At 32.9% G+C, this 25,071-nt stretch overlaps 1 long non-coding RNA gene and 1 pseudogene across 1 annotated transcript in view; both read right to left on the reverse strand.

Annotated features, from left to right (window-relative positions):
- LOC141494894 (uncharacterized) overlaps positions 1-25,071 on the reverse strand; it is a 273,864-nt gene that overhangs the window by 237,803 nt on the left and 10,990 nt on the right. The window lies entirely within an intron of this gene.
- Positions 9,530-9,868, reverse strand: LOC141494893 (elongin-C pseudogene; annotated as a pseudogene).

The following is a 25,071-nucleotide window of genomic DNA, read 5'->3' on the forward strand; positions in this document are numbered from 1 at the left end:
CCTAAGGTATAGGAAATGATGCCCCATGCCTCCGGTCATTATTTTTTTTTAGGTTTTTGCAAGGCAAATGAGGTTAAGTGGCTTGCCCAAGGCCACACAGCTAGGTAATTATAAGTGCCTGAGGGTCTCCTGACTCCAGGACCAGTGCTCTATTCACTGTGCCACCTAGCCGCCCCCAGACACTAATTTCTACATAAATTTTGTCTCTGATCTTCCACCTACTAGGACCTTGTCCTCACATTATTTTCCACAATGATTGAATGATAGAATAACTAGATTGCCTTGAGGATATTTCTTATTTGGTTCTTTTGAGGTTTTTGCAAGGCAATGGGGTTAAGTGGCTTGCCCAAGGCCACACAGCTCGGAAATTATTAAGTGTCTGAGGCCAGATTTGAACTCTACTGCAACACCTAGCCGCACGGATATTTCTTACTTCTTATGACATTTTTTATTCTGAGCAAAAATTCTTTAATATTTTGATTATTCAGAAATTACTCTGAGTTACAAAGAGTATGGTAAAGTGTACCCAGAATAAACCATGTTTGAGCTATAGATAATCCACATGCTTGGTTATAGTATTTTGAATTCAACAGGGTGTTTTGGGTTTTAATTTGTTGCTATTTTAATTGAATTGAATACAGTTTCTGTTATCTTGATCATGAGGAAAACTAGTAGGCCCAAGAAAAATAGAAAATATTGGCTTAAAAAAACTAGATTTAGAGTGTTTAGTATTTTAACTCTTAAATTATTGCTTATTCCCTTGAGCCACGCTCCATTGCTAACATTTTCATGCTCTCAGTGTTTTCTCTTATTCTTGGTTCTTTCTAAAATATTTGGGACAACTTTCATTTTAATTATATAAACTGCTGAGCATTCTTTGGAAAGAAAATGATACATAAATCAGAGGTATTAATAAAGGATATTCAAATTATTGTTTCTTGTTTGAAAATCTTTTGTTATGAGACTCTTTGTTCCTCATTTTGATGAAATTCACTCTGGATTTGAAGTTTGCTTTTTGGCATTAATCTAAATTTTTCAAGGTACTTGGTTGATGAATAAATATTACTTAATTTCTTTAAAGAAGGCTTAATAAATATGATTCAAGATACATAAGAAAAACTCCGTATTTGTGCAGTTGTTTAAAATGTATACAAATAGGTTTTTATGCAAAGTATTTGACCTTAAAGTCATTTGCTAATTACCATAGCAATTTATTTAATGAACAATTGTTATAATGCTATGTAATGGTTGAAGATTACAGATTACTTTGATCATCCCCCCCGCCCCAACTGATAAAGTTAAATGTCTAGAATTGGAACTTAGGTCATCAAAATCCCTCAATAAAAATGAATGAAGTGCTGGATCTGTGAAAGGAAATGAGTGACCATACTGAGGCACAAAGATAGAAGCAATAGTGCCTCTACCCTCAGTGGAATGACATTCTGCTGAAGAGTTGAAGGGAGAGAAACATGAAGTGTTGTGCTGGAATCTGCTCCAAAAGATTTACAAAGGCTCATAAAAATTTTGAAAGTGAGAATTCATTTTTGGAAATTAGCAAACATTACAAATCAATCCTTAATTTATTATTTCTTTATTATTATTATTCTCCATCAATTAATGTGAAATCTATACACAATTATTTGAAGACTGTTGTAGCAAGGAAACTCTGGTCATGGAAAAACACTATAATTTTCTCATTGAATGGGAAACAGATTTTGTAATTTTTCTGTACTATTGAAGTGTTTTTGCCATTCTGGATTGACTCTTGTAAACACTATTTAGCAGTATGTCTGGATACAGACACCCCCAATGTATCCCTATGTCTTTAACCTTAAGCCACTATGGAATCAAAAGTAGTTGCTCAAAGTCTGACCTTGGTCAAATACACCTCACCCTTGGTACAATGTACAACAGATGCTACTCATGTACAACAGATTTTACCTCATCAACCAGTCCTTAAATGCAACCCTCATTCCTCCCATCACAGAAGTATATTTAATGAGAGTCTCGGTCTCTGCTCAGCTCTTTTCTCTTTCGAGGGGACTTGACCATGCAGTAGTCTGCCCTGTTTCTTTTACCCTTCTTATCTCCATGGGCTGGATCCAGGTTATCCCAGCTCCAAGTTTGCTGGACCTATGTGATCCCAACTCAGTGCCACTGGATCCATGACAATCTAAGCCCAGTAACTGTCTCATGGCTATTTCTCTTACTTCTCTTTCTTAACAGCCTGTTATTCTCCCTCATTTCAGATTGTAATTGTTTCTTCTTTGCTTAACCTAATTATGTTCTTTAAAATTCACTTTACCTTATAAAAGAACATAACTTGTGAACTTTTGTCCTGTAAGGTTTTTTTTTTTTTTTTTTTTTGCAAGGAAATGGGGTTAAGTGACTTGCCCAACAGCTAGTTAATTATTAAGTGTCTGATGCTGGATTTGAACTTAAGTACTCCTGACTCCAGGGCCAATGCACCACCTAATTGCCCCTACTTATAATTTTTTTTAGTAACTTGTGAAGCTTTTTGTGGTGAAATGTACAACCCATAAATTAAAATTAATGCATTTTCTTACCCTCCTGAATTAGAGAATCTGAGGATTTTGTTAACCAAATGAATGACACCTTTTTGTCTCTAGTCTCCCCATCCCAGCTTCTCTGGCAGGAGTTTTGAGAGCACTAACTACTAAGAAGACTGGGAACCGTTTTGAATAGGAGATGGCACCTACCCCTTTTCTTTGAAAGATATCATGGATATAATTATATAACAGACATAAGGAACTAACTGGATTAATATTTTTTTTCATTGCCATGGCACTAAGGAGTTGCTTCTATCCAAGTGGTTACAAGTACTTAAAATGACTTATTAAACATACATATCTTGTTATTCCAAGACATTCTTAAAATTCTTTCAATTTCTGAAGACACATAATTATTCATGGCATTAATGTTTTGGAAGACAGTTTGTTTCTTCAGGAGAAATCTGACAATATTCAATATAACTAGAATACAAATTGACTTGAATACCCAAACATACATTTTAAGTATAGTATTTTTTTTCACAAGAATATAAAAGAAATAAGTCCTCATGAATATTCTGTAATTTAAATAATTTTTTTCTAAAATAACTTAGAAATAGCAATTTTTAGAATTTAGAATAGCAATAGAATAGCAACAACTGTAATAAAAGTATGATTTTTAGGGATAGGTGGCATTTCAGCTGTTAGAAACATTGTTTAATGTGATAGTTTAATTATAAATGAACCATAGCTCAACGGAAGAAAATAAATTTACTTATAGAATGGGGTAGGGCAGAGTAAAAAGTAGGGAAGTCTTGTGATCCCTCACCTTAACACTTTTAACATTTATTCTTACCATTATTTATATCTGAGCATTAAATATTTTTGCTACACAGTTTGGGTTTCATACATTTATATGAATCTGTAAACACTTCAAAGGAATCATAATGTCAAGGATTTTTTTTCAGATCTGATTTACAGTACAATTTGTTCCTTGGATTTCCTTAGCAACTCAATTGTTTTAACTGAATAACCCAAGTGGCAGATAGTCTCACAAAATAAAGGACACAAGTTTCTTTGGTTGGAGTGGGAGGAATAATGATTATTCTTTCTTTGCTGATTTACAATCTTGTTCTGGGCTGTGCCTGACTCATGTAAGTTCTTTGATAGTTTCGGGGTAATATTTACAAAAATAACAAAAGGAAATTTATTGATCTATAACTACAGAAGGCTATATAGGGAAGGCAGCAGTTTGGTTCAACTAAGAGTAGGTCTCCTGTGTTGCCTTTGGTGATTTGACAGTCTGGCACCAGAGAAGCTATAGAGTCTGATATCTGTTTTTTACTAAAGCAGTTAATGAGTAACCTCAAGTCAGTCCCAAGAGTGGGGATCTCAAGTAACTTTCCAAGGTCACCTAAGTGAAAAGTAGCAAATTTTGGTCCAACATTCATCATTATCCCTAAACTATACTGGTTCTATTAATTTTGATGCATTGGGGAAAGAGTGCTAGGAGGTCCAGAATGTTATTGCAGGATACACGAGGACCTGAAGACCTGAATTAAAATACTTAATGACTATTCAGTGACAAGTCACTTGATCTATGACCTAGTTTCCTCAGCTTTAAATTGGGGGGGGATAATTGGGGTGTCATTACACCTACCATTGTGAGGTTGTTGTGAAGATTCAGTAAAATAGTGTATGAAGAGTTTTGCAAGCTTCATGACATCACATAATGCTAGCTATTATTTATACATTATATTTATCTAAATTCATTTTTTTTATTTTGATGTCTTTCTATTATTAAAGATTTAAACTTCAATTTAACCTCCAAATTGCCTTCAGTCTCTAGATCTAAAACCTACTTATATTTTGCATCCATTTGGCAGTATTCAGGTCTCTTTTCTTAGTCCTGTTTATATCTTGTAGCTTATAGTTTCAATGAACTTTCCAGGAGGCACTGTTATTCATCTCCCTTTATGTGACCAAATATGTCTACCCTTAGATGAATGCACTTTTTGATACCTCATTTCCTCATTTGAATAAGAGCTTTTACAGAGATTGTACAAAGATCACTGATCTCTAATGTCCTTTCTAGCTTTAAATCTATTATTAAAGTTTTTTCTTTGTTTCTTTTTTCCTACAAGGAATTCTAAGTTTTGAACCTATTCTACCTTGAAAAATCTGCCACCCACAAGACTCACCTTGATTCTGGAGCTCACCATTTCTTAATGGTCTCCCCTAATTCTATTCCAAATGTTACCTTGAAATTAGTATGGTTCATCAGAATATAAGATGAAACAACAAAAGAGATGAGAACAATAAGGACAGTTAAGACTAAGCTATTTTATCTGAGAATGATATAATTAAATATTCCCCATTCCATAAATTATGCTAAACTTTCCCAAGTAAATGCATTATATTTTATCTCTTGAGTTATCACTAAATCAAGCCTTTATTAAAATATATATTATGTGCCAGACCTTATATTAGGCACTGAGTATATCAAAAAAGATAGGAATTCTAAACTCTCCAATTTTATATTCTAGTAGGAGCCAATAAATAATTGTGTAATTATATACAAATTATATAGATACAAAGTAATATAGGGGAGAACTAGATGTTTTTTTATATGAAAGATTGTGTTGGAGTACAGTAGAAGGAAAACTGATTCTTAGAGATGTTAAGTGAGAGGCTGGTCCATTCTAGAGTAGGGGAATGCAAGTAGGATGGCATAAAAATTGTGGGTATATTGTTCCATATTGGAAAAAGAGGAACACACAAAAACATATACACACACAAACATATGTATATATAAATATATATATATATATATATAATATATATACACACATATGTATATATATACTTCTAGATGATCTTTGAGATCCCTCTAAACATATATATATATATATATATATATGTGTATATATATGTATATATATATACATATATATGTATTTGGTGAGGATTCTGAGACTCAGAGAAATTAATTGATTTCTCCATAATCACAGATAGCGTCAGAATTCAAATCCAGGCTTTTCTGTCTAAAATTCTTTTTTTTAAGGTTTTAAAAGACCTTTATTGAATAAAAAATTGCCTGCACTAGAATTTTCTCTTGGCTATCTTAACCAGATCATCCATATAAGTTTCTTTAAATAATTAACAATCATAATTTAGAATTAACACCCTGTCATAGAGAGGTCCCCAGCATACAAAATGTTCAAGTCAAGTGTAACACAAGTTCACAGATTAGTATGGGTTGTCATCAAATAGGAAGCTTTTAAGGAGAGAAAAAAAAAACTAATTCAGAGGTCCTTGTGGGTTTATTTGTCCTGACAAAAGAAAATTGAAAATCCTTATAAACATTATAGTTATAGTAGTATAACTTGGATGAGTCTATTTCTAAGCACATTTTAATATTTCCCAATTAAGAAGAGGGGTGGTTAAGGGGAGGGAGAAGTAGGCAGTAGGAGGTCAAAGTCAGGATTTAGGTTCTAAAAGTGTACACTTATCTTTTTGCTTTCAATTAGAGGCACACACAAGATGGGAGGGGAATGAAGATGTCCAGTTTGTTACAAAAGCAATTTAGCTGCTAAATTGAAAAGAAAAATTTAGTTTAAAACTGAGCAGACACAAAAAATAATGGTGTGACGGAGCATGCAAATAGTATTCCTTTACAATGCAGTGACTAATGATAACAGGATGAAGTTAACTGTTACACATGGAGTTGAAACTGGAACACAATAAACAAAATCATTCAAAGACTTTACACTTTAATATATCTAGCAAGGACTAAACTTAATGTTTAATTATGAAGATGCTGCAACAAAGGTATATTATCTGAAACTTCACTAATAAGGTCCACTATATGGCACTTTCAAGTGTTCAAAATAAAAAAAAGAATTACACTACTACAAATTTGGATTTACATACATAGAGCATGACATATACATATATTGAACCTAATGGCTTGTTTACTGAAGAAATAAAGGTATGAGGAGCATAGGTTATGGGGAAGGGGGCATTACCATATTGAGAATGTAAAATTACACAGGGCACAGTAACCTTGATACATCACCAGTAACCACTACCAAGTCAAGAAACAATTGACTTAAATTTCAGTGCTCTTTTCATATCATTTGACCTCTCAAATGAGCCAAATCTTTATTTGCTCAAATTAACAAACCATTATGTTCTCTATAAATTGGTTTAGTCATAACAAGTTACAAAGTTGTGTGGTCTAAAAATAAACTATATTTATACATGTCAAATAAAATTCCATGATCAACTGCCCTCTAAATATTATCAAGCATTATAATTTTCAATTCCAACTTCAAAATTGGATATGGACAACAGCATCACAGTATATAGATGTATAGGTATAAATGAAACAATCTGTGCCTGGTAACTTAGATTGTATGGTTTCTAGCATTTTCTACATCTTTCTAGATAGAAATTTCTGAAATCACTTGACCGATTTAAAAAAATGTAATGACTGTTTTGATAGGATCATAAAGTTAAAATATAACAGTACAAAATGCATACACTCCTAAGGAAAATCAGTTTATCCACTATCAGGAGCTGTTCAGGGGATAAACAATAAGGACTGGACCTGATTTTGTGGGTAGAGAACTTCCAGGTAAGGAAATGCCCCTCTATCAGTGAAGGTTGGCACTTTCTCTGCATCTTAGTCTTAGAGTGAACCTGTCCCAGGTCACACAGCTATCATGTAAGCAAAGTGACTCTTAAACACAAGTCTTCCTAGGTTCATTAGCTCTCTATCCACTAAGCTGTCTTTTGAACTGAACTTAAATGCTTATAAATTCTATTTTTCAACAGTATTGGTATTGAGATTCTGTCCACTCATTCACTGATTTTTTGCACAAGAGAACACATCCAAACTCACAAATTAAAACTTAAGACAATTTAGTTATTCTGGGAACATGAAACAAGTAGATGTTGCTGTAAGGATTTTATTTGTAACAGAATCTTACGTGATGCAAATGCAACAAGGCAGGAAAAGACTAGAGTAGGATTTTAAATGAAATTTCAAAAATAAGCTAATACCAACTTCATAAGAAATTATAGATTTAAATATGATATAAACAATTAAACTATCTTAAATTAAACCAGATAAGTAATATCTAATCATTCTGTGTATACAAGAATATGATGACTGAAAATGCCTAATGTAAGAATAAAAACCATGAATTGGGAATTTAGTGTTTTTTAAAATAGGGTCAGACAATATATGTAATACAAAGTAGCTCATATTATTTAGAAAATAGTGTCTCACCTATCATGCAGTACCAATTCTGAAATACATAACCTCTCCTCTGAATTCTAGACATACTAAACTTTCGACATCAATTTTAGTATTTTGTGATGTGATCAAATGTAGCCATGACTTAAAAAAGATACCCTACTAGGACAGAGCCCATTAGAAATGGAGTTTCTGCTACCATCTTGACCTATAAGATCATATCTGTACATAATTGGTATTTTTGTCACCATCTAGCATTAAAAATCCCTGCACTTGATAAGCAAACACCAGTAAATACTTCAGTGCTGTGTATATAAACCACTTTGTTTTTAATGAATTACTAAAAGATGCAACAACTTTTTCAATCAAGCAAAATGATTAATTAGAATAATTTTTTTCTTGCCAATTTGTGAACTAAAGAATCTAGTCACCAGTATTTAAATTTACTATGTATAATTAATTCTCTGCTATGTGACAAGTAGGAAGCTGAAGCTCAATCTTCATGTTCTTGACTCTATACCTAGGAAAGAGATACCCTGACTGAAGTCTTTATTTGTCCTTTTTAATCCTAAAGGTCAAATATTTATTTTTATTAAGTAAAAGCATTATTATACTGGTGAAGTCATCAAAGGGTATTATCCATTATGTATAGGCTTTGTTCCTTAATATCAGCAAAACTCTTTTATACACTACATACAAAGACATGATTCAATCATCAAAAAACCTGAACCCACAAACCATTAAGGCGCTTTATGCCAGGCTCTCAACATGAATTCCACATATTAAATCCCATAAAGATTATTTTGATTGATTTTTTTTGTTCAATTCTAGTTGTTTTTTTTTTGGGGGGGGAGTAAGTGGGGGTATGGATAGATAAAATTTGCCATGATCTTATTTTAATATAATTAAGTAATGCTTTTATTATGTAATAAGTGAAAAGTAAATTGCAAAGGAAGCTTTCTTAGCTAGATGATTAAGTACAGTACTTTGGATTGTTCAAAAAGGATATTGTATGACTATCCCTAAGTTTTCAGAGCCATAGCTATCTAGGACTGTGATTATTTATTGACAACTTGGCTAAAGTTCTTAAAAATTCACTACTGGAAAAGCTATACCTAACAATCTTCCATGATTATTTTAAAAGAAAAATACCACTTAAGTAGTATGACAAAAAAAGATATGCAGATACATTTTGATATGCTAACACGACTGCAATTTATCAAAAGACATATAAAATCAATTCTTATGTATTAAAGTTATAAGAAAATTAATGTTTTGGCCAAGCCATATTTATAAACAGAAGTTGACAATGCAAAATAGTTGCATAACTAATAAAGCTAGACTGCTATGATATGGTAGTTTCAAGTTAACCCTCCCTGTCCAAAAATAAAAACCAAAGCCCTAAAAATACTTAGCCAGTATAAACCTGTAGTATTTGCCTAAATTTCAGTACTCATTATAATCACTGTTCTAATATTTAAAACCACATCTAAAGGATAAGGCATAGCCATCTACTAATTGGCATATTTGTTTATTTCTCATTTAGTGGAAATATCCTTATTTTATATAATTCGCAAAACAAATTTCAACTGATTTATATGCAAAATAAAGGCCTGAAAGTATCTGCTTTCAATGAACTTTGCAGTTTGCAACCACCACCTCCCCACCATACAATATGCTATATGAAAAAAGTTACTAACTGAACTACAGGTATTAAATACTAAAAAATTTAACAGTTTATTATAATTTATTTTATTTAACAATCTAGGAAGTTCGCAGCCATCAGCAATTCCAGTGCAATTTTAGGTGTAATTGGGAATTCAGGAATCTCTGTAGAGCTGTTAGTGTAGCGAACCTTGTAGGGAAAATACATGCATACTTTTGATAACACATGTGATGGAATTTCTCTAAAATTAACCTCATTGGTTTCATTTTCAGCAAACTGACCTGGGCCACTTAACATGGCTTTTATTGTTCCTGATGTTAAAGCATGCTGCCTTTTTACAATGAATTCATGACCATCAGAAGATATCAATTTCACATACATAGCATCTGGGCCTTCACACCCACCGTATGTTTTCTCTTTTCCATCCATAATCTCCTTATGAAATTATATTTTTGTTTCCACAGGAATTTTAAAAAAACACCTTCTCGTCGGTGCTGCGGCGACTGTGGCTTGGTCCCAGCTCACCGCCACAGCCCCTGCTCCCAGGGCCATACCCCCCCCACCCCCGCCTCTGTCTAAAATTCTAATATACTTTCCACTATATCTGATTACCTCTTAAATATTCTTAACATAAAACTTTCTTCTTCTGGGTGGCAGAAAGAGCACAGAGTCTGAAGTCAGAAGAACCCTGTTTAGTTTCAGTTTCTGCCACTTAATACCTCTATTTTTTATGAGTAGTAATATTAATGCCATATTTTCTTTCTGATCATGAGTTATAGAAAATATGCTTGACATCTGCAAGGCTGCGTCTCCTCTTCAGTAATATATGAATACTAAAGGAAACCTTGCAATAACTACCAAGGAGGATTATGAGGATAAATTCACATATGTAAAGTATACTATAATGTAAAGTGACATAAGAATGCAAAATATTAATGTATTATTAATAATAAATGTTTGTTTTCATCTTCCTCACTAGAAATAATTTTGTCTGACTCAAATCTTTAGAAATTCCTGTTGATTATTTTATTTCTTTGTCTGCTTAGTATATTTTAGGAGGAAAAATGAGAGAAATGAGAAGTAACTCATTAGTAACCTTGGCTTCTATGGTTATATAACTCAGAATCTGAACATGTTATTATGATTAGTCTTCTTTTTGTTATCTTTGGATCTGAATTGTTAGAGCAAATACATGCAACAAAAATGAAGTGTCATTGAAATCATCTGAAACCTTAGCCAAGAAAGTGAAAACTTTAAGGTATTATGCTATGAAAAGAAGATCCCTGTAGGGAAAAATATTGTTCATCAGATTTAATCTGATAAATATTAACAGCTGGCAATGGGGGAAGAGGGGCATCAAAGGAATATTGAAGGGGGAAAGAAAGGATTAAATGATGAATGATTTGAAGGTTTATTTTATGAAAACATGAAAAATACAATTTAGCGGAGTGAACTTGAATAAAAAAGAAGTAAAATTATACCTTTGGGTTTCATCTAATGACTTAAATTCCTATTTAAAAAGGGGATATCTTGACCAGACTAAATGTTTGGGATATAGGTATAGGCACTTGTCATATCTGAAAGGATGACTTTGGGCAGGCTAGGTGGCGCAGTAGATAGAGCACTGGCCCTGGAATCAGGAGTACTTGAGTTCAAATCCAGTGTCAGACACATAATAATTACCTAGCTATGTGGCCTTGGGCAAGCCACTTAACCCCATTTGCCTTGCAAAAACCTAAAATGAGGATGACTTTTAGGTTAAAGGTGAAAAGAAAAAACCTAGCAACCACACAAAATCAATTTATTATTTACTTGGCATTTAAGATATTTAAACTTTACTGTTCTTTTTTCATGGTCCTTCAAGAGATAATCTGGTATATCATTTATACACTATTGCATTACATGGAGATAAGAGAACATGAATTCATATGCCATCATGAAAATACTCTCATAGTAGCTATGTAAGCTACTTAAACTATTTGAGACTCTTTTTTATCTCTAAAATCTCTAAAACCTACTTTCAATGAAATATAAAAAAGAAGTTCAAAATTCAACTGCAGCACAGGTATTAAGTCCTAATATTCCTCCATTTCTTTGGAATTATTGATTTTCATCATTCCAATACGTGAGCAGTAAATCATCCAGGCAAGAAGAAGCAAGACCTTAAGGGTATCCCCAAAGATCATGTTCTTCCTGTTTTGCCATCCTATATCACTTTCAGCACAGCACAAGCTGGAAAAGAAGAAAGAGCAAGGAAGTAGGAAACCCAATTATTCTAAACTTATACTGTCTTTCTTTGATTTTTGGATGTCCTAAGGGATAGAGGAGGAGAGTGGAGAAGGTAGGCATTAAAGGGAGAATTTTTATGGTGATAATGAATCCCATCTGGATCACTCTGGAACATTTAAGGGACATATATATCTAAGTATATATATTTATAATGGAATAAAAGAACTCCCAAAGAGTTAAAAATAAATTCCACACCTGTGACAATGTAGAGACACATGGTAGCTGTGAGTAAGCTATACAAAGCAAATGTGAAGAACTTCAAAGAAGAGGAGTAAAACATCATCATCAAGGAATATTTTATAGAAAAATAAAATGAGATGGTCAAGTTGTAAGAGTGAGGGATGATAGATTCACAGTTAAAGTGATTAACAGTAATCTCACCATAATAAGGAAGAATAAGGAAACCCTCCATCACATTGGATGGATTCCTTTTGGCAGGATTATATAAGAATTTGCATAAGAATAATAAAGAAGAGTAAGAATGATTGAGCTGTTAATTTGCAACGCTGGAGGGAACAACCAAATCTATGAGATCCCAGATTTTTCTAAGAATTGAAGAAAAATGAGGTACTATTAAAATATGCCACCAGGAGCATTTTGAAGAAAATAGTCATAGACAGGAAAAGTAGTTTTCCTTCTAGTGTCTCCTCCTTAATATGTGAAGGACGTTGTTCTTAACTTTTCTGTTATAGTTTTTCAAATTGCAAAGTATGGAAAATCCTACCACCTTGTGAGAATCAAACTACTTCACTTGTTTCATCTCTGTTATTCAACTCAATACAAAAAATATTTCTTAAGCACTGATGTGAATTTGTTCAAGTCACTTCCAGATTCAATTATGTTGAATACAAAATAAGAATTAAGACTAGAAGTCATGGACTAGATTATCCTGTACCTTCAGTCAAAGAACATTTTTAATTGAGGTCCGACAAATCAGAAAATGTAATTTGGCCCATCTGATTTGTTAAAAGGACATTGGGTAAAAGAATATATTCTAATAGCACATTAATTTTGGAAGGAAAAGTAAGGTAGTGAGAGACATTAGTTATGACAAATCTAGGTAGAATTCTGATATTTGCTAGACATGTGATCTTGGAGAAATCAGTTAATTACTTAAGAGTGTCAGATTTCTATGCATAAATTGGAGATAATACATGCTTTTCCCTGCCTCCCAAGGATGATTTGGAACAACAAATTATAGAATCATAAATTTAGAGATAGAAGAGAGCTTATAGATTATCTAATCAAAAAAGATCTGATCTAAGCAAAAGAGATCTGATATATAGCAGCAAAGTAGGCAGAACTAGATAAAGATGTAATTGGGAAATATTGAATAAAATAAGTAAAATCTGATGAAATATAAATAATATAAACATATTAATTTATAAGTCAAAATGTAAACATATGTGTTTACATAAACATATTTATTTGTAAATATATGGGTATATATAGATATGTATATTTATATCTATTTGTATTCATATGACTTTAGTCACTATATATATATATATATATAATTTTATTTAAATAAATTTATCTCTCCAACCTTTCTTGACCCTTTCCCCAAACCCAAATCATTTTGTATCCCTTAATACTCCTCTTTATAGTTAATGAAATGCAATAATGTAAGCCACTTCCTCACCTGACACATTTCCCACTATTCTTTGGCTATTTTTGGTTACAGCTTCTTAATATACTTGTTTCAGATGAAGCAGAGACAAGTGAAAATTTAAGAAAGCAGAAGCAGATCTCCTGAGTAATCTAATAAAATTATCATAGAGAGAAGAGGTAGGTTTCCATGTAGTGACTCCTCCTTACTATGTGAAGAACACTGTTCTTAACTTTTCTGTTATTAGTTTTCCATTTACAAAATATGGAATTCCAACCACACTGTAGAATTGTGTGAATCAAACTACTTCAGTTGTTTCATTTCTTTTATTCAACTCAGTTCAAAAAATGTTTCTTAAGCATTCATGTAAATTTGGTCAAGTCATTTCCAGATTCAATTATGTTGAATACAAAATAAGAACTTAAGACTAAAAGCCATGGACTAGATTATCCTGTGATTAAAACTTCACTCACTAGGTCATAGAACATTTTTATTTGTGGTCTGACAAATCAGAAAATGACATTTGGCCCTTTTGATTTGTTAAAAGTACATTGAGTAAATAGTGGCTAGGTGGCACAGTGGATAAAAGCACCGGCCCTGGAGTCAGTAGTACCTGGGTTCAAATCCGGTCTCAGACACTTAATAATTACCTAGCTGTGTGGCCTTGGACAAGACACTTAACCCCATTGTCTAGCAAAAAATGAAACGAACAAAAACCTAAAAAAGAAGTACATTGAGTAAAAGAATATATTCTAATAGCACATTAATTTTGGACAAGCACTGAAAAATTCAGGGGGATTTGTCATAACTAACACTAAAAGTGTTAAATTACATATTTGGGAATTTTAATAATTAAATGAAAGTCAGACCTAAATAAAAGCAACTATTCAACTATTCCTTTGATATTGTTCCAGTGACGCTTTCCAATGTTTTCTAAATATCTGTGATCTGACAGAATGTCATCCCTGAGTCAACTGTATATGTTCATATATTCATAAACTTCAATAAATATAGCAACTTACATTTATATAATGCTTACCACTTTCTTGAAAATGTTTTCACGTATAACAACTCATTGAAACAATATGGTTTAATGGGCAGGGGCAAATTACAAACATTATAGCCAAAAAACCAAGAACAAATTCTAGTTTTGCCACTCAACTATACTTGGGTAGTTCATATAAATTCTCTAAAATGAAGTTAAAGTATCAAACAAACAAAAAGGAGGGCCCTTAAACCATACATAAAAGTAGAATGCCATGATAAATAAGAGATAACTTATTTTGTTTCAAAGATCTTGGATTATTGTAGAATATCGACTATAATCGGAGCTTGGTTTTATCTGTGGTCCAAAGAGCAGAATAGTAGACAGTGGAAATAGCAAATGGAATTTATTACAGCTGCAGGGAAACAGGATACACTCAAATTAGAGACAAGAAATGGAACTAAAACATGGGTAACAGTGAAGTGAAGCTGAGGTAGGCACAAAGTTAGACACATTGGCTTTCTGCAAACTAGCAGAGAACTACTTTCTCAAGCTAATTGGGACTTCAAAAGTCTCTGTAATCACAAATCCTACTTACATTTTCCAGTGTCTTTCCTAGCTGCTCCACACAAATCCTCTTTCCTTCAGTGTTTTAGTGTCTGCCCAATTCATCTTGTTTAGTGAACTCAGCTTAATATGTGTTGACATTAATCAATCAATCCTCCTTGACCTTGAACATTTAGTGTGATACTTTGAACATGTACCACTGGAGTGAATCCTCCCTGGAAGGGAAATCATGTCCAAAGGATCAGTTCAACTAGGCAGCTATAAGAAGGAAAAAAGGAGGAGAAAAAGAGATTCTATATCTATATCTATATCTATATCTATATCTATATCTATATCTATATCTATATCTATATCTATATCTATATCTATATCTATATCTATATCTATATCTATATCTATATCTATATCTATATCTATATCTATATCTATATCTATATCTATATCATCTATATCTATATCTATATCTATATCTACATCTACATTTACATCTACATCTACATCTATATCTATATCTATATCTATCATCTATATCTATGTATATCTATATACAGAGACACAGAGAGTGAGAGAATTCCTCTATAATGAAAAAGGAGTATTTTAATTGTTATTGTGCTGTGGTTTTTATTAGTTTTTAATGTCTTATTACTGATATTTATTATATTTAGGAAAATCATAATGTGGAAACTTGTGAAATTCAGATGAAGCAAATATCATCACTATTTAGCTCTACAGATTTGAACAGAGCATGGAGAGATGTTTGGTACATATTCATGTAAAGAGCATGTGCCACAAAGATAAGCCTAGAAGCCAGGTCTTTTTGACTTCAAGACTGACCCTTTAACCATTATACCATGATTGCTTCATTGAGAAAAGAAACACGAGTGCTAAATATGTAAAGGTAATTGAAAAAGTAAATAGACACGATTCTAAAAAAAAAAAATCACATTTTGGCTTTCTAGATAGCTCCGCCTTTGAGCTCTTATAAACACTCATTATGTTTAGTGTCATTCAAATTATAATATCAATATAAATTCTAATGTGGATATAGTAAGTAGCCTTTAATGCTTTTTTTCCTGTAAATTATTTCTTTCCAAATGTAATCATAATGCCTTTATGCTGCTGCTATAAATTCTTCCATTTCATTACCCACTAGCTCATAGAAAACTCGGATCTGAAAAGAAAATCCACAAGAAAGAATTAAACTGAAATAGGAACAACTACCTTTCTCAGCCTTTCATCACAAAAGCATCATTCTGCAAGAGACTTTCCTTGTCCGCTAGGTTAGTTCAAATTTGGCCTCAGACACTTGACTCCTACTAGCTATGTGACCTTGAGCAAGTCACTTAACCCTGACTACCTCACATCCAGGACCATCTCCAGTCATCCTGATTCATGTCTGACCATTGGAACCAGATGACTCTGGTAACTTAGATCAGCAATGCCCAACTCAAACCATTTCATCTTGCTATGGCATCACCTCCCTGATCTCATGGTCTACTTTGAGAATGAAAGACAAACATCATCATCAATTTCCCTTCTACTTTACATTTATCTTATATAAGCTTATTTATGTACCTGTTCCCCCCACCCCAGAATATAAATTCCTTGAAGGTAGGGCTTTTTTCATACATACATACATAGACACAGTCATGTATAAAATCTATGTATACTAATGCTCCCACTGGTCATAAAAATTTGATGCTGTAGTAATTACAAGTGATTAATAAAAGCTAGCAATTGATTTCTATATTATATTTATTCTCCTCAGATGTTCAGATTCCCCTAATGAAAGCAAAATCCCAGTAATCAGGAGATGTTATGACAATATTCATACTTACCAAATAAATAGATATATAAGAGAGAACAAGTTTACAGAAAACTGTGCTTCTGTCTTAGAATTTGAAAGAGAAAACTTGCAGAGAAAGTAGTCTAGCTAGTTGGAATTTCCATTGTGGTGGAAAAATGGATTTGGAGTGAATGATCCTGACCTGCTGTCCTAGCTTTGGGTAATTCACTGTGTATCTCTGACCTCAGTTTTCTCATCTCTAAAATGAAGTAGTTGGACTAAATGATTCATAAAATCCCCTGTACCTCTCTATTTATGGTTTTATTGAAGTCTCTTGTACTTCTATCTGTGGTATTAGTGAAGTCTTCTTTATAAAAAAAAACACTTAGTTGATTTGTATTTAGGATTATTGCTAAGAATTCTGGGTTTTGTTATTTTCTAGGATATACTTTCTGAGGTAAACTTTCAAGGTAATTAATTGCTTTACTGGATCATTTGGTTTAAATATTATTTTAAAAACAATAAAATTACTTATAAAATAGTATTTTAAATTCATTGTATGCTAAATTATTCTTGTGATCATAAAGAGTGTTAAATTACATAAAATAATGTACAAAAGTCTTTTTTGTTCTTATCAAGGACACTCTCAGTGAATGCATAGACCATTCTCATAAGAATTTCATAGAAGTACGAAAGCAGCTATATTTTTTGATCATTGCTTATGTCTTCTGAGCTTATTATGGTGATGTTTGTCCTTCGTTCTCAAAGAAGATCATGACATCAGGAAGGTGATACCATGACATTTTCAAAAATTCAAATTTAGTGAGAGAGTGTTGTGCTAAGTCACCAACCTCACTTTCTCCTTGAGAGCCATCTAGTGACCAGATACACATCAGGATGCTTGGAGGTAGCCCTGGATGTGAGAAAATCAGGACTTATTTACTTGCCCAATGTCTGAAACTGGATTTGAACTACCATCCTCCTGACTCCAATTCTAGGGTTTTATTGACTGTGCCATGTAGCTGCCCTATGCTTATCTGGGTCACACAGTAGATGAAGTGCTAGGTCTTGATTCAGAAGAGCAGAGCACAAATTTGACCTCAGATGCTTACTGAGAGACCTTGAGCAAATTATTTAATTTCTGTCTTCCTCAGTTGTTTATGCTTTCTTTCTTTGTGTTTGTGTGTGTGTGTGTGTGTGTGTGTGTGTGTCTGTGTTTATTATAAATTTAAAGGCACAGTCTATAATATTTTCTATCCATTGGCTACTGTCTTCTCTTTAAAATATCTTTATCATTATTATTTTAATTGTGCTAACTCATGCATGAATTTTTTAAACATTTAACCACTTACTGAAGTTAATTTAATTCTCAGTTTTCTTAGGAACTATTGATTTTTCTCCATATAGTACACTGACCATTTCAGTCAGAGTACACAAGTAACAATTTCATTGTTGTACTGCTGATACTAAGTTGATATAAAAGTGCTAGAAGATTAGGTTCCATTTCACATTCTTTGATTGACTTTCTTCTGTTTTATCTGTAAATGGTATACTAATGACTTAAGCTTAGCAGGCTTTCTCCATATTCTCTACAGGCTTGCCCATTTTCCTCTCTTAGTGACTGTTATTATCTTATAAAGAAATAGATTTTGACATAGTCATTCTCCTCTATGATATTTTGTATATGAGATAATACTCTAAATAGCTATTGCCCTTGGCTATTATATATCTGTATTTGGCAATAAAATTAAATCTTTGTTGGATGAGATTATTTCTAGGCTTTTTCAGCCTTTTTAGTGTATCTAGTTTTCATTTATTAGACTTCTCCTGGGAATGATGATTCAATTCAGCAAAGATATAGTATTTCCTAAAATATGCATGGCACTGTATTCAAAACTAGAAAACAGAAATTTCAGAAATAATAATTGCCCTCTGAAATTAATCAAGGTCAACATATATTGTTCTTACTATTATTTTCTCTCTATCCCTTTCCCTCCTCATTCTCTGTCTTTTTCTTTCTCTCTTTATTTTTCCTTTTCACTATCTCTCTGTTTCTATTGATATTAGTTCATTTTAAATACATTAAGTTGGAGTCACTATAACCACATATGTTTTTGTATTCATATTTTTATCTTTTTTTCTAATCTGGTATTTATTTAGATTATTGTACTAACCTTTCAGTGATATAATCACTCATAATCATGTTATTTTAAAATGACATTATATCTGTAAGTAGTCATTTCTTGTCAAATCACAAAGAATTAATTTCATTTTTTCATTGATTCTTTTTCCTTTCTTAGCCATTCTAAAACTTTTTTTTCTTTTTGCCTTTTCCTCCATATGTCCATACTTGTATCTTTTTTATCTCCTTAGGTTGTCATGGCATTATTCTCTCTTGGCGCCCCCATATATATCTGAACACTTGTATGTGTACCTTGCTGAATTTTCATCTACATCATGACCACTAGTCATAGAGATCCCCCGAAGATTCTCTTCCCTATCCATTCTATTTCACTTGATGATTTCCTCAGTTGTTTCATCTCTGCAAATGACTTTGAAATCCAAGTGCCTAGCCAGAGATCTCTTAAGTTCTGTCTCACATTATCTCAATTTGCCTAGCAATTATCTCAGATTGAATGTCTTTTAGACATCTTAAAGTTCAAAACACAATTCATTTTCTTCCCTCAAAAATCTTAATTTCCTAATTTCCTCACTTGTGTCAATGATATTACAATTCCCTCATAACCTAGTTGTCATTATCAACTTCTCAGTTTCTCTCATTTCTCCCCACCAGTATTCGATCAGATGTCAAGTCCTACAGATTCTACCATTATAACATGCTCTTTTTTTGTTTTGACATAGCAATCATCCTGATTCATCAATTCAAAGCTAGACTATTATAATTGTCTGCTGCTTGCTGTCCTTGCCTAAAGACTCTTCCCGCTCCAATTCTTTAATTTCTCCCTAAAATGCTGGTCTGAAAAATCACACACACACACACACACACACACACACACACACACACACACAAGCACAGACACACATTATTCAGTAAATTTCAGTTCCCTATCTCCTTCACAATTAAATATAAAATCTTCTATTTGTTTTTTAGAGCCATTCATAATGCAGTGCCTTCCTGAGTTTCAAATTTTCTTAAATTGTAGTGTCCACAATCTGTATTGTGGAGTGATACTGATTGCCTTTCTATTTTTCTTTGCATACAATCATTTTCCTTGGTTGTTCTCCATGCTTGGAATACTCTTTCACAACATCATTGACTCCTTGATTCCCTAAAGGATTCAACTAAACCTAACCTTTAGCAAGAAGCCTGAATTTCTCTCATCCTCTTCAAATTTAGGACAACTTCTCAGATCACTTCCAATTTGTCCTGTTAAACATTATTTGTGCGTAAATGCTTCTATTAAATTTTTAGTTCCCTGAAAGTACAAATCATTTTGGTTCCTGACTTGCCTATATTTTTCCCAGTCTTTGCAAAGACTTCAGGCATTACCTCTGATACATCACAGGCACAAAATAAATGTTAAGTAATATATTGACATTTATAGCCATCAAGTATCAACATATCTTATTGTATGTTTCTCTTCTGAATCTTATCTTATTAAAATTTTCCCATTCTGACATTTAGCAAACATAATGTTATCTGTCCCTACTATGTTATCCAAAATTTTCAAAAAATGTGCTCTTATCTTTTTATCAAAAACAAAAATATAATGCGCATAAGAGTGTGAGGAAAAGGTGCAACTTTGTACCTAATTGGATTCATTCCATTAATTGGCACTCTATTCAATCTGGATGTTTAGTACTCAGCAAAACTAATTTATATATCCAAATAAAATTGGGAGCTAATAAAGATTTTTAAGTCATACAGTTATAATGATTGGAAAGATTAACAAGTCAATAGTATATAAATGGATGAGAAAAATTAGAGACAGAGATTAAGAAGATTATTTCAATAGTACATGTAAGAGGTAATAAATGAAAATTGTCCTATTGGGAGTAGCAATTTAAGAAGAAATTTGAGGTATATTTGGGAAATTGAATTGATAGGATACAATCACTGATTCAAAATATGGGATGAGGGATTCATGGGATAAGTGAAAATTTATTCAAAATAATTTTAAATAAGTAGAAAGAAAAATCACGACATCTTTCTTTGACATAGGATATAAGGAAAGGAGATTTTAAGAAAAAAAGATGACCTACAGGAATATTTGCTATATAGCATTTCTTCAATTCCTTTTACTTTTCCATCTATGAATTTGACTACTTGGTGAGATGGCATTCAGTGTAGCACTATATTTTTTCAGGAAACTCTAAAATAGAAGTGTTTCCCAAAGGCAATAACACTACAACCAAGCATTAAAACACATTTACACCTTAGCTTTGGGAATTTAATAATGCAAAATCTGCTAAAATTTTTTCCTGTACTTATATCATGAAGCTCTAGCCTGTCAATCAACATTAATGTCATCAAGTAAAGAATTGCAGCTAGGCAATGGATTTGAATTTGAGTGAGGAGGTGCTGTGCTAAGTAACCAACCTCACTTTCTCCTCTAGAGCCATCTGGGTGCAGTGACCATATATGTATAAGGATGACTGGAGTCAGGGTTATGTGACTTGCCCAAGGTCACACAGCTAGCTAATATCAAATATGTGAGGCTAGATTCAAGCTCTCACCCTCCTGGCTCCAAGGCTAGCACTTTATCTGCTGCATTACCTAACTGTCAACACCAGGAAACCATATATAATATCCATCATTCCTTCCACAAGCTTATAGTGTGAAGAAGCTATAACTAATGGTAGTGATAATTACTTACCCATAACTCAAATGTACCAAACTCTCATGACAAACCGTACTCAAGAGTTTAAGTATTCCTACACTTTTCCCCATTACTTCTGAATTCTGTGAGTAAGGGGAAGATGATTAGATTCTGCCTAGCAAATTTTGTGGGAACCCTGAATTAGAGTGAAATATGAAGCACCTTTAATTACAATGGCCTTAAAGAGAAGAATTACTTCTATGGAATCAGAGCTCTTTCCATTTTTCATTATATATCTAGCATTTATAATGCTTAAAAGTTTTCAAAAATTATCCTGTTATTATCAAGTATCCAAGAGGATTGAAGATGTTATTACCACCAAATTACAGAAGAAAAATTGAGGCAGAAGAAAAACCAAAGCAGAAGAAAAATTGGGCATGTTTTGCCCAATAATATCTGAGACAGGGCTTGAAGGGAATTCTTTTAGGTCCTTCTGACTCCAGCTCCAGCATTCCATTGATTTTACTACTAAGTTGCCTATCTGAGAGTGTTACAGATATCAGCAAAAATTTTGTTTTGCTTTGAACAGAAACCATTAAATAAAAAACAGTAAATGTCTAGAGGATGGAAAAAAGTTTCTCTTCCCCAGGCTCCTTCCCTTCCTCTTTCTGGGGGGGGGGGGGGAGAAGGTGGGGATTATATAGAAACCTCGAGAATATAGTTCCATATCTATAGTTCCAGATCATTATGCTACTCTAGGTAATATGTTAGTTTGTTAAAAGATTTTTGTACACCCTAGGAGTCTATCTTTAGATAGGAAATATTTATATAAAACTCTAAGGTTTTCAATGTCATTATATATATTTTATGTGACTTTCAAAACAACTTTTCAGTCTAGGTACTGTTATTATCACTTATTGTACAAAGGATGTAAAGATAAGTTGCAAGAACTTTAGAGACTTTTCCAGGGTCACGCAGCTAATAAGTGTCTGAAAAAGCCAAATTTGAACTAAGATCTGCTGATGACCAAATTCAGTACCAAATTATGTGTTCTTTCACCTAGTTGACAGGTTTTCCTACTTGAAAGATGGGTTAAAATTGGAATTTTTAAACATGAAAGTATATTCCAAGTAACATGAAATAAAGGACTTCTACAAATCCACTCTTTTTTTTCTAAGCAGAAACTGTCCAATTATAAAACAAACAGTTTAACTATAGTTAGCTCTCAATTATTTGGTTGATGTGGGACAACAATATGGATATTACTGAAACTCACAGAAACTCATATTAAAAACAATCTATTATGTGCAGACTGTAATGCAGAATGAGGCACCTCCTGTTTCAAACAAAGAGGACACTTGAGCCAACTGCATATTTTTTATTACTTCACTGAACATCTGTACAGACTTCTTATTTCCTTTTCTATAATATTAAATTTGAGTGGACAAAAGATATTATCAAACCTGAAGAGTCAGGAAAGACATTAGTTTCTTGGTCATGTCCTTAAGAAAATTTGTGGCTCAATCTGGTAAGAAAATGTGTGGCTAAATCTGGATAACTGATTAAATTTATGTGAAGTCACTATGTTTCAAATCACTGTTTGGAAAGCAGTAGAAGAAAAAAAGAGAAACATATCAAGGTACAAAAACTCACCAACAATTAAATCTGTACTTGTATAGAATATGCTTTTCATTTAACTACTAATTTTTTTGTGACACTAGTAATTTGAAGACCTCTAGTGACAGACCTGCTCTGCTTGAATACAGAGGATAGATGGTCACTTGTTGAGGGTATTAAAAAAAGGATTCCCAAATTGAGGGAAGTTGAAATAAATAACAATTCCGAGGACCCATCCAGTGATAGTAGTTTGCGTTGTATCTTCTGAAGTAAAAGAAAATCTCTGTGATCCTCCTAAGTGAAGCAAAGAAATATTCTTCTGAGTCTTTATCCACCATGAGTAACTTCAGTAAATATCAGATGCAGCAGAATCATATTTCTTTAATTTTAAGTTTAAGACTTTGGAGGAAAAAAGTTGATGCTTAAATAGTTCATTATTGAGTCTTCCATTTCCAAGACTCATGATCACAACTCATGTAAGGAAATAAAAAGAAAATGAGAATTGTAATGGAATGGAACAGTTTCACCACAGCATGCTTTTCCCTCTTGATATATTTAATAGTCCTTTAACAAAAGTATGTGGGAAAAGTGTAAATGAATTAAAGAGCCCAAACAGAAATTGGAGTTAAATTGCCTTAATAATGACGTAATAATTAGAGTTGCAATTATTATCATGAATATTCAACTCTCTTAATGTTAATTAAAATGTCAGGCACCAATTGTTATAGAAAGAAATATTTCCAACATCAATACAGAATTCTTGATTAGGAAAAGATCTTAAAGGTCATCTAGTTCAACTACCCATCCAATGAAAAATGGGTGATTCTCATCCAACTTCAACTTGAATACCTCTATTAACAGACTCCTTAGTTCCAAAAGAGATGTGTCCAAGCTTGGAGATAACATGGTTTGAAAGATCTAGGGATTCCAGAACCTTACAATGGTGTTCATCAGAAGCAGAGATTTCTTTATTGAATAGATGGCAATTAGTAAGAAAAAAACGACATATCTTGCTTTGGATGGAAAGAAGATCTGGTTTTAAGGAGGCACTGAAATGATTCCCTATTGGTCTTCCTTTTCCTTAAGGCTTGCCATACCTTGATTCACTCTATATAACTACCAAATGATGTTTCTAAAATGAATATCTGGCTGTGTGCCTTCAATACTCGCTTAATCCCTGGAAAACCCAAATCCTTGCCAGGATTATTAGATGCTAGCAAGGACATATTTCCCCCTGTCTTTTCTTTACCTTTAATAACAAACAAGGCTACTTGATACCCCATTGAGAAGAGCACAAAAGCTTCTCACACCGCTAAGGTGTGATAGAAATCTACAACTTTATTCCTTCTAGTGAGAGGGAAGACATACATCCCTCACCATCTGCCTTGCCACTGAATCTGAAGGAGTTCTTAATTATTCCATCTGGTACACCTGGGCTTTGCCATATAACTCTCTAACGTGCCCTTAAGTTTTTTTTGTTTTTTTCATCCACTCTGCAATTGTACTGTTTCTTCCAATGAGAATGTGAGTTGCTTTTACAGAGAGTGTCTTGTTTCTAATTCCAACCCTAGTGCTACCATAGTGCTCATCACATTCAAAGTGTATGAGAAATACTTTTTCACCCCCTCTACACTTGATGTTCTAGTGGTTCCTTTCACTTCTATGAAAAATAATTCTGGCTAATTGACATTTAAAATCATCCATGGCAGGGACTGAATCCATCTTTTGTGAATTATTATGCAATATTCTTCTTAACATGTGATATGGTCTAGCCAGTTTGGTCCTCAATAACTTTTCCTTTCACAGTCTTCCAACTCTTATCTCTCTGTTTTTATACTAACCATCCCAATGACAAGAAGGTTTGACCTTCAGTTATATATCTTGAAAATTTTAGTTGTTTCCAAAACTAGCACACATATTCATATGCATATAAGTACAAAAATACATGTAAATACATATAATATACATGTTGCTTCTGTTGAATGAATGTAGACTTCT

Source organism: Macrotis lagotis, chromosome 8, assembly GCF_037893015.1.
Source record: "Macrotis lagotis isolate mMagLag1 chromosome 8, bilby.v1.9.chrom.fasta, whole genome shotgun sequence".
Lineage (NCBI taxonomy): Eukaryota > Metazoa > Chordata > Mammalia > Peramelemorphia > Peramelidae > Macrotis > Macrotis lagotis.